We start from the raw sequence: 8,427 nt of genomic DNA on the forward strand, positions 1-8,427 counted from the left end.
AGAGAAGAGAAGAGAAGAGAAGAGAAGAGAAGAGAAGAGAAGAGAAGAGAAGAGAAGAGAAGAGAAGAGAAGAGAAGAGAAGAGAAGAGAAGAGAAGTTCTCAGTCAGAAAGGATCTACAGGAATCATCCATTCCAGCTGCATCATGTGCTCTTGCAGCAAGGATGGAGCTGTATGGTTGTCCTTATACATTGCTGAAATCTCATTTTTGTGTTGAAAATTAATCCTTCTTTTTTATGTGACACAAATCAGACATCCTGCTGAGAGCCAGGCATTTATCCTGGTAACAACTTTCTTCCTCTTCTGGAATCCCAGAGTGGTTTGGGTTGGAGGGAACCYTACAGATTGTCCAGTTCCAGCCCCTTGACATGGGCAGGGACACCAGAGGAGAGAAGAGCCTCCCTCTGGGTTGTTTTCCCACCACTGTGCTTCCYACTCCATTCCATGGCACTCTGAGCCCACTTTATCTCTAATTTCTGCCCCAGAGCCCCCTGGCATTGACCACAGCTCTGGTCAAAGCCTCTCTGGCATCCAGCAGAGTCTCAGCACTTGTTTCCCAGTTTTTATATCACTCCCTTTTCCAAAATATATTCCTCGAATGAGATGGGGATTTTTTTTTTTTTTTTTGGCAATGGTTTGATTTTTTTTGAGCTTGTAGTTGTTTTTCCTTCTGGAAAGGAAAGCACGGTGTAGGTGATCCAGACCTTGTCATTCCCTGCACAGATCATTCAATCTTTAAATCTGGAAAAGACCTCTCAGATCTGTGTGTGCAGCTGTTAATCCAGCACTGCCAAGCCCACCACTGACATCCCCAAATGCCACATCCACACGTTTTTTGAACACTTCCAGGGATGGTGACTCCCTGTTTCACAGCCTGACCACCCTTTCTGTGTGGAAATATTCCCTGATATCCAAATTAAACCTCCCCTGGCACAACCTGAGGCCATTTCCTCTTGTCCTGTGGTTTGTTACCTGGAAAAAGAGACTAACTCCCACATCAGTACCACGTCCTTTTATCTCCCTGCTCTCTGTTCATGCATTTGATCTGCTTGGATTTATCACTCAAGGAGATTTATCACCCAAGGAGATCTCCCTGCTCGCATCTCTGATTTCAGTCATCCCCAGGGACAGCTCTCCTCTGCTCCTCATGGAGTTTGAAACACAGATTGCCCTCTATGGCTTCAGAGCCCCATCCCTGACTGCCTTCCCTGGTTTGGCTGGGAGAGCATCAGCCAGGAGCTGCTGTGTCCACAGATCCACTGACAATCTGATTGTGCAGATCTTCCCTAAAACAGCAGCAGGGTTTTACACTGTGCCTTGCTGTCATCTCCCTCCAGCCCCACAATTACCAACCAGTAACCAAATCCACGCAGGAAAGTGGAGAGTGGAAAAAATCCTGGGGAAACTGCTTTAGGAAWTGATGCTGGGAAAGCCCCTCCAAGCCCACCCAGCTTAAGGAGCTGAGTTTGAGATGGGAGGGTTTAGTTTTTTCCATGGGGCTTTGGCATGACTGGAGCATTTTTGCCCAAATTTCCTGTGAACAGCAGCACTTCTGGTCGGGCTGGGGGAGCTCAAGGATGAGCAAAGCTGCTTTACAAACCTCTGGTGGAGACAGACACCACCTGGAGCAGGAAACAGCARGGAAAACACTGACCTGGTCCTGCTTGGTGGGAGGTGTCTCTGCCCACRGCAGGGGCTGGAACTGGATGATTTTTAAGGTCCCTTCCAGCCCAAACCATTCCATGATTCTATGAATGACTTTTTGGCCATTTCCACCTTGTGCTGACCTGAGATGGGAGAGGCTCCTGCCACCACSGTTTTCCCCACCAAACAGGCACCTGATGTTATTTTCCCCAGCCYTGCACGTTTCCCTACCCAGAGAGGTGATTTTGGATGCAGTGCTTTGAAGCTGCTGCAGATCTGAGGGCAGCCCCAGTGCCTGACAGCTCGTGCTTCCCATCCTCCCTCCTGCCTCAGCCTGGCACACTCATCCTCCCTCCCACCTTGCTCTGTGCCATTTTAAATGCAGCATCAGGAGAAGCTCTGAACAGACATTTAGAAAAAAAAAAAGGGCTGTGCCTTCACACGATTTACAGACCTGGACTGGGATMATTTAGAATTCAGCCTCTCTCCCCTTCCTTAAATAGTGGTTTAGGCTGCCTGCAAGCTGAAATTCAATGTTCAGAGGCCACAGAGAGCTCACTGGTACTGCAGCAGCCTTAGTTTTCCCATCTCTCTGCTTCTTTCATTACAGCAGTGCAGCTTTTTTATAGCAGCCTCGAGGCTGTTAGCTGATAGAAGCAGTAAAGCTGTACTTGCTTCTCATTTAAGGAAGAAAAAAGGAAATAAAATAATAATCACAGAACTGTTCTGAACTTTGAAAATGCTGTTGAAAAAAATGATTGTTTTTTCATTGTTCCAGAGCTGCCATAGAGCAGGGGAGGGGAGCAGAAAGGAATTGACAGTGTTGAGGTTTGTTTTGATGAAATACTGGCATTTAAAAAAGTAACTCAGAGCACTTCCCCCATCTCTAATCACTGTCATTGTCAGCAGGGCCATGGGAGGTGGGATCTGTTGGAATCCTGGGATGGTTTGGGTTGCAAGGGACCTTAAAGATCATCCAGTTCCACCCCCTGCCATGGCAAGGACACCTTCCACTGCCCCAGGTTGCTCCAAGCCCTGTCCAGCCTGGCCTTGGACACTGCCAGGGATCCAGGGACAGCCACAGCTTCTCTGGGCACCCTGTGCCAGGGCCTCAACATCCTCACAGGGAAAAATTTCTTTCTAATATCTGATCTAAATCTTCTCTCTGTCAATTTGGAACCATTCCCTGTATCCTGTCCCTCCATCCCTTGTCCCCAGTCCCTCTCCAGCTCTCCTGGAGCCCCTTCATGCCCTGGCAGGGGCTCTGAGCTCTCMCTGGATYCTTCTCTCCAGGTGARCACCCCCAGCTCTCCCAGCCTGGCTCCAGAGGGGTTCCAGCCCTGGAGCAGCTCCGTGGCCTCCTCTGAACTCTCTCCAGCAGCTCCACGTCCTTGTTGTGTTGGGAGCCCCAGAGCTGCTCCAGCACTGCAGGAGGGGTCCCATGAGGGCAGAGCAGAGGGGGAATCACACGCTGGAGCTGCTGGTCCCAATTCTCGTGATTCAGCCCAGGATGTGCTCAACTGGCTGGAGGATGAGCTGCTGCTCTCTTTATTTACAGAGGTTCTCGGTGATCCAATTTCTGCCTCCCTAACAACCACACACAAATTCTCAGGAGGTACCTGCTCCAAAGCCCAAAAAGATATCAGGGAAAAGARCCCACCATTGTGACTAATTAGTGGCTCTGCTTCAACATTTCTAGCTGTCTCCAGGATGGAGCTGATACCTATTTTGGTGGTGAGATCCCCAAAAAAGGGTGACAGCACACAAACCCAGTGCCTGTGTGATCCAGCCTGTCAAATACATTATTTTAAAAAACATCACAACAAAGTGTCACAGCTGACAACCTGGTTGTGAAGAAGTTAAAAGAAGAACTTGATTTTTCTGTAAAGTTGAAATTTAGAAAATCTAAAGCAGCCAGGAAATCTGGTTCCCTTTGCTGCCTGGAGCTGACTCATCGCAGGCAGATAAAAAACATTTATCCTCCAGCTCCCAAAAATTTTCAGGAGAACCAGAGTAATGGGGAGTCAAACAAGATGAGGCCACAACCTTTACAGAATTTATAAGCAAATTTATTATTTGTGGGACGGTTTTAACCCTCAGACAATGAGGTGTAGATGATTTCCTTCCTTTTCACAGGAGTGAAGGGGAAAAGTGCCTGTGTCCCAACAGCATCCAAGGAACTGCAAGAATTCAAGGAGAAATTGGATCGTGGAGAGATCAGACCCACATTTAACACCCAGTCATTAACTGGAGCCTGACCTTTTCCCTGGCACACTGTAAAGGTTGGGAGATGCTTGTCAAGGAATTTTCTTYCTTTTAATTTAAATTCTCCATATTGGCTGGATTACATTCATCAAGTTACACCTTCATCCTGTGTCCCGTGGGGAATATAGACTTGCAGATTATCTGATTTTTGCAGTTGAGAATGTCTTTGTTTTCCAGCAGAGATGCAGGTGTGAATTGCAGCAGCTTCCCCTCAGCTCCARCACCCCAGGGCTCCATGGGCTGGGGCTGTCTGTGATGGGCAAAGCTGTCACCTGGAAAAGCCAGGAACTGGGCCCAGGCAGGGACACCAGCTGGGATTTGAGGTTTCAGGCAGGCTTCCCCTCGAGAATTAAGAGAGGAAAAAGCAGGGGGACCATCCAAGCCAGAAGGAAATAGCCCAGGGTGGATGGCTCCTCCTCAGAGAGGCCCTCCTGCTTTGTCCCCGTTCCTGGGGACAGCCAGCCTGAAGCTGGAAGGTGACAACAGCAATCACAGAATCCAAGAACAGCCCAGGCCTGGAAGGGATCCTGGAAGATCATCTGCTCCAGCCTCTCGTGGACAGGGAGCGTAGATGATGTTATCCACCACTGTCCAGTCACATCCTGAGATCCTCCAGCCATGGGAACTCCACCACATCCCTGGGGAAGCTGTTAACATAATTCTCACTGATGCCTTAGGATTTTTAGTTTCTATATTTTCATGYGTCTATGTTCTTGTACTTCTCTTGTACAACACTAAATCCACTGTTCTCCCATCTTTAGATAAAACAATTCCTCTCTGAACCTGAATCCAAGGACACCTCGCTGCCTCAGAGCCCCAAAATACAGAGACAACAGAGAATTGGGGGGAGCAAGTTTGGGGTGGTTGACATCATCACCTGAAGGTGTCATTGGGGAATTAGGGCCCAATATGTTCATAAGGCAGAACTTACAAAAGGTGAAGATATCGTGACTCAGGGTCCATTTTGGGTGTAGCCTCAGGAGGAGGCTTTGTCTGCCCTGATGTACCAGGGGGCCTGTTAGGCCTGGATTAAAGTTGTCTATTCTCATTCTCTTAAGTTTGTCTGGCCTCTGTTTCAGATAAGCCGGATTGATAAGGCATCATCACTGTTAAAGTTTCTTGTGTCAAGATGAAACCTTTTCTGGGGCAATCTGTACCCATTGTTTGTCCTCTCCAAGGCTCTGTGTGAAGGGAGAGCCTCCACCCTCTTTGCAGCACCTTGCCAGCACTGGGGTGCTGTGATCAGGGCCCCCTAAGCCTTCTCAGCTCCAGGCAGCAGGGACCCAGCTTCTCCAGTGTTTCCTCACAGCAGAGGCACTTCCAGGTGGGGAAGGAGCACGCCAGGAGAGCAGAAAGCCAGGGAGATGGGCTGCACATGGGGCTGATGGCTGGGAAAACCCCACCTTCTCCCCAAAAACCCAGGGCTGTGTTGGGAATGTGAAACYGGGGGAAGGCAGCCCTGCAGATGTGGGGTCCATTCCCTGGAAAGGTCCAACCCCTTTGGTCCATCCCCCATCCCCAGCTCCCCTGTCCCCCCTCGCCCCTGCACGCTGGACACGGGCAGGGAGCGGAACTGGCACAGGGAATGTGCCTTGTCACACACCTGCCAGCTTGGCACCACATGCCATTTCTTCTTTTTTTTCCACCCCCTCCTGGAGACTCAGCATTTGTCCACAGTTCTCCTCGTGTGCTTCAGCCAAATCTCGATTTAAAATTATGTTGCTTTAAAAAAAAAAACAAACCAACAAAAACAAGGTGAGCAGGAAAGCTTTTGGAGGAAGAAAATGTTCAGCACACCAGGGGAAGTGTAAGAACTAATTTAGAGCTCAACTATTTGAGAAAAGCTGATCTCCCTCTGTCATTTTCTTGTGCTGATCATTTGTTTCTGCATTTTCATGGAAGAAAAAAATAATCAGTGACTAAAATTATCGTGAATATTTATCCTGTATCCAGGTGTGGAGCCACCGGTTCCTTTCCCAAAGGAAACTCAGTGTTCATGGGGCAAACGAAGAAATTGCTTGTGAAAAWAMMAAAAAWRTCKTTTTATCTGAAGGGAGATGTTATCTGTGGACCTGTGGAGCACAGTTCTGTCGGGACTCAGACACCCAAAGCTGTGGTGATGCTCTTACTGGAGAAAATGTGTTTTAAATTTCCTCTGCGGCGCCTTTAAAAGGCAGCGCTGCACGGCTGCACCATCTCGTGGTGTCACCGGGCCCTGCACGGCCACAGCCTTTAAAACCCCGCTTCATTCCACGGCTTCCATCGCAGACACATCAAATCCCGGTGCCAGGCCATGCCACAGCTTGGACCACCACAATCCAGAGCCACAAAGTCCCTCCAGACCTTCTCCCCTCATCCTCCTTTTTGGGATGCAACAATCCAACTGTTTCCCAGCCACCCAAGTATTTGCCTGATCCCTCTGGTTATTGTTCCAAGATGTACCCAGCGGATTGGGGATCAGCCTCTGAACTCGCTCTGATGTCACTAAGATGTGTTATAGAAGATTCCAGCGACACCAAGGCTCCAGTATTCAGAGGAAAAATGAGAAGGGTGACAGAGCTAAAGCCCCATGACACAGAGCCAAGGGCAGGACCTGTGCGTGCTCAGCCTCAGCCCTACTCCTACACAGCACCTTGTYCCTCTCAGCTGCCACTTCTTTTCCGACAAAAACGATCCTGTGATTAAATGGGCTGAGGTCTGGGCAGAAATCTTCCTTCCCCTCTTCTTCTAAATGCATTTGCCTGTGAAGGTAAAAGATGGCCCATTTCAGGTGCATAAAAAACCCCCACAAGTAAAATTTTACAAAAATTTCTGGTTCTCAGTCTCAGAAGGTACAGCAGGTACCCATTAGCCAAGGGATTAGGTAGAGATTAGAAAAAAGAAGTCCTAACAGCATTTATAAAATGATTTTCCTATTAAAAACAAATATGAAAATGTCAGACTTTCATCTTTCTGCAGGTTTRTCTTCCAGAAAATCATCAGCTTGCAACCAGCCTGAACCTAGCYGATCCTAGCTCGGTGAGGAGCTGCTTCCCATGGGCACCTTGARGCAATGCAGCTGCAGCAKAGGGCAGCTCCCCCAGCTCTCCCGYTCCTTAARGATAAACATTCGGACCCCRCCAGCCACMCTCMCATCTCCTCCTGCCCCCTTACCCCCTCCCACAAGCCAGGATCTCGCTGCTTTTCTCAGYTCCAGCTCACAGGCTTCAGGGGCTTTGGAAAGCAGCCAGATGGATTTATCCAAACCTCAGCAGGTTAACCAACAAGAACAGGAGCTGAACCCTTTCTGCCAGAGGCTGCCACAGGAAGAAGACCTCGGTGCTCAGCAGTGAAGGCTTTCATCTTTATTAAAGCCCAGCAACTCCAAAGAGTTGTGAAAGGAACGGAATGAACTTTCTGGCCTGATTCTCTGAAGTCTTTGCTTCCCCCTCCCAATGTTTCCCCCATGGAGAATGGCATGTGGGGGGAGAGAGGGGGATTTCTGGGAACAGACCTAAACTACTTGCATTATCAGACATGAAGAGAATGAAAAAAAAATAACACAGATAGTTTATTGTCAAACTGAATCAAAGCATGAAAAAAAAATCACAAGGTTACACTGTAAAGAAATTTGGTTTTCATCACAAAAGCTCATTAAAATCAAAGAAAACAACCCATTGTCAAGCCAGCAACTCCCCCATCAACCCCCTCCCGCCACGCCGAGCTCTCAAGTGCAACATTTATYGAAAGGCTGGGAATTCAGAGGTGGTGACATCGCGTTTGTAGGGACAAAAGGATCACCCTCATTATGTGCAGGGACAGAGGTTCTCCGAGGGGGTGACACGTTTGTGGTTGAGCAGTGACTCCTCTGTTGGCCTTTGAGCAGCAGCAGCCTTGTCCTTGCTGGAGTCCAGCCTGCAGTGATGGGGCTGATGGTGCCAGCTGTGCGGGGCTCATGTCAGCTTTTCCTGCAAATTCCAGTCCAGCAGGTGTGTGCATGTCATCAAATCCAAAGGTGGGTGCCACATGGAGTGACAATGGCAGTGGGAGGCACCATGGGGCGGACACAGACACAGCCACCACCTCCCAGATTCCCAAATTCAGTTTGCTGCTGGTTTTAGCCATGACCAAGYCTCACCCTGGGATATTGGGGTGTCACTGCAGAGGCAAACCCACCCCATGGAGCCACATGGATTTGTGTGTCCCGTGTCTCAGGAATGCCCCCAAACACAGCTCCACGGATACCCYRCTCCCAGCACAGYTCCATCCCAACAAAACACCTGGAAGCTTTCCAAAGCTGTTTGCCAACCTGTCCAAACCAATGGGCTACCCCCCATGCATCATTTATGGTCCAGCAGCTCCAGCAGAAGCAGAGGAGTCCAGGAGAACTCGGCCTGGGCTCCTGCCAGCGTGGCTGGGCTGCTGGGAAGTCTGGATGGTGAAGGTGCATCCCACCTGCGACAGCCCTATGCCATCCTGCAGGGAATTTCAGAGGAGCTGGCTTTCCTTCTGAGTCAAACGACAACAAAAAGGGGGGGGG

Source organism: Malurus melanocephalus, unplaced genomic scaffold (genome assembly GCF_030028575.1).
Source record: "Malurus melanocephalus ecotype Western Australia unplaced genomic scaffold, MMel_1.1 scaffold_52, whole genome shotgun sequence".
Lineage (NCBI taxonomy): Eukaryota > Metazoa > Chordata > Aves > Passeriformes > Maluridae > Malurus > Malurus melanocephalus.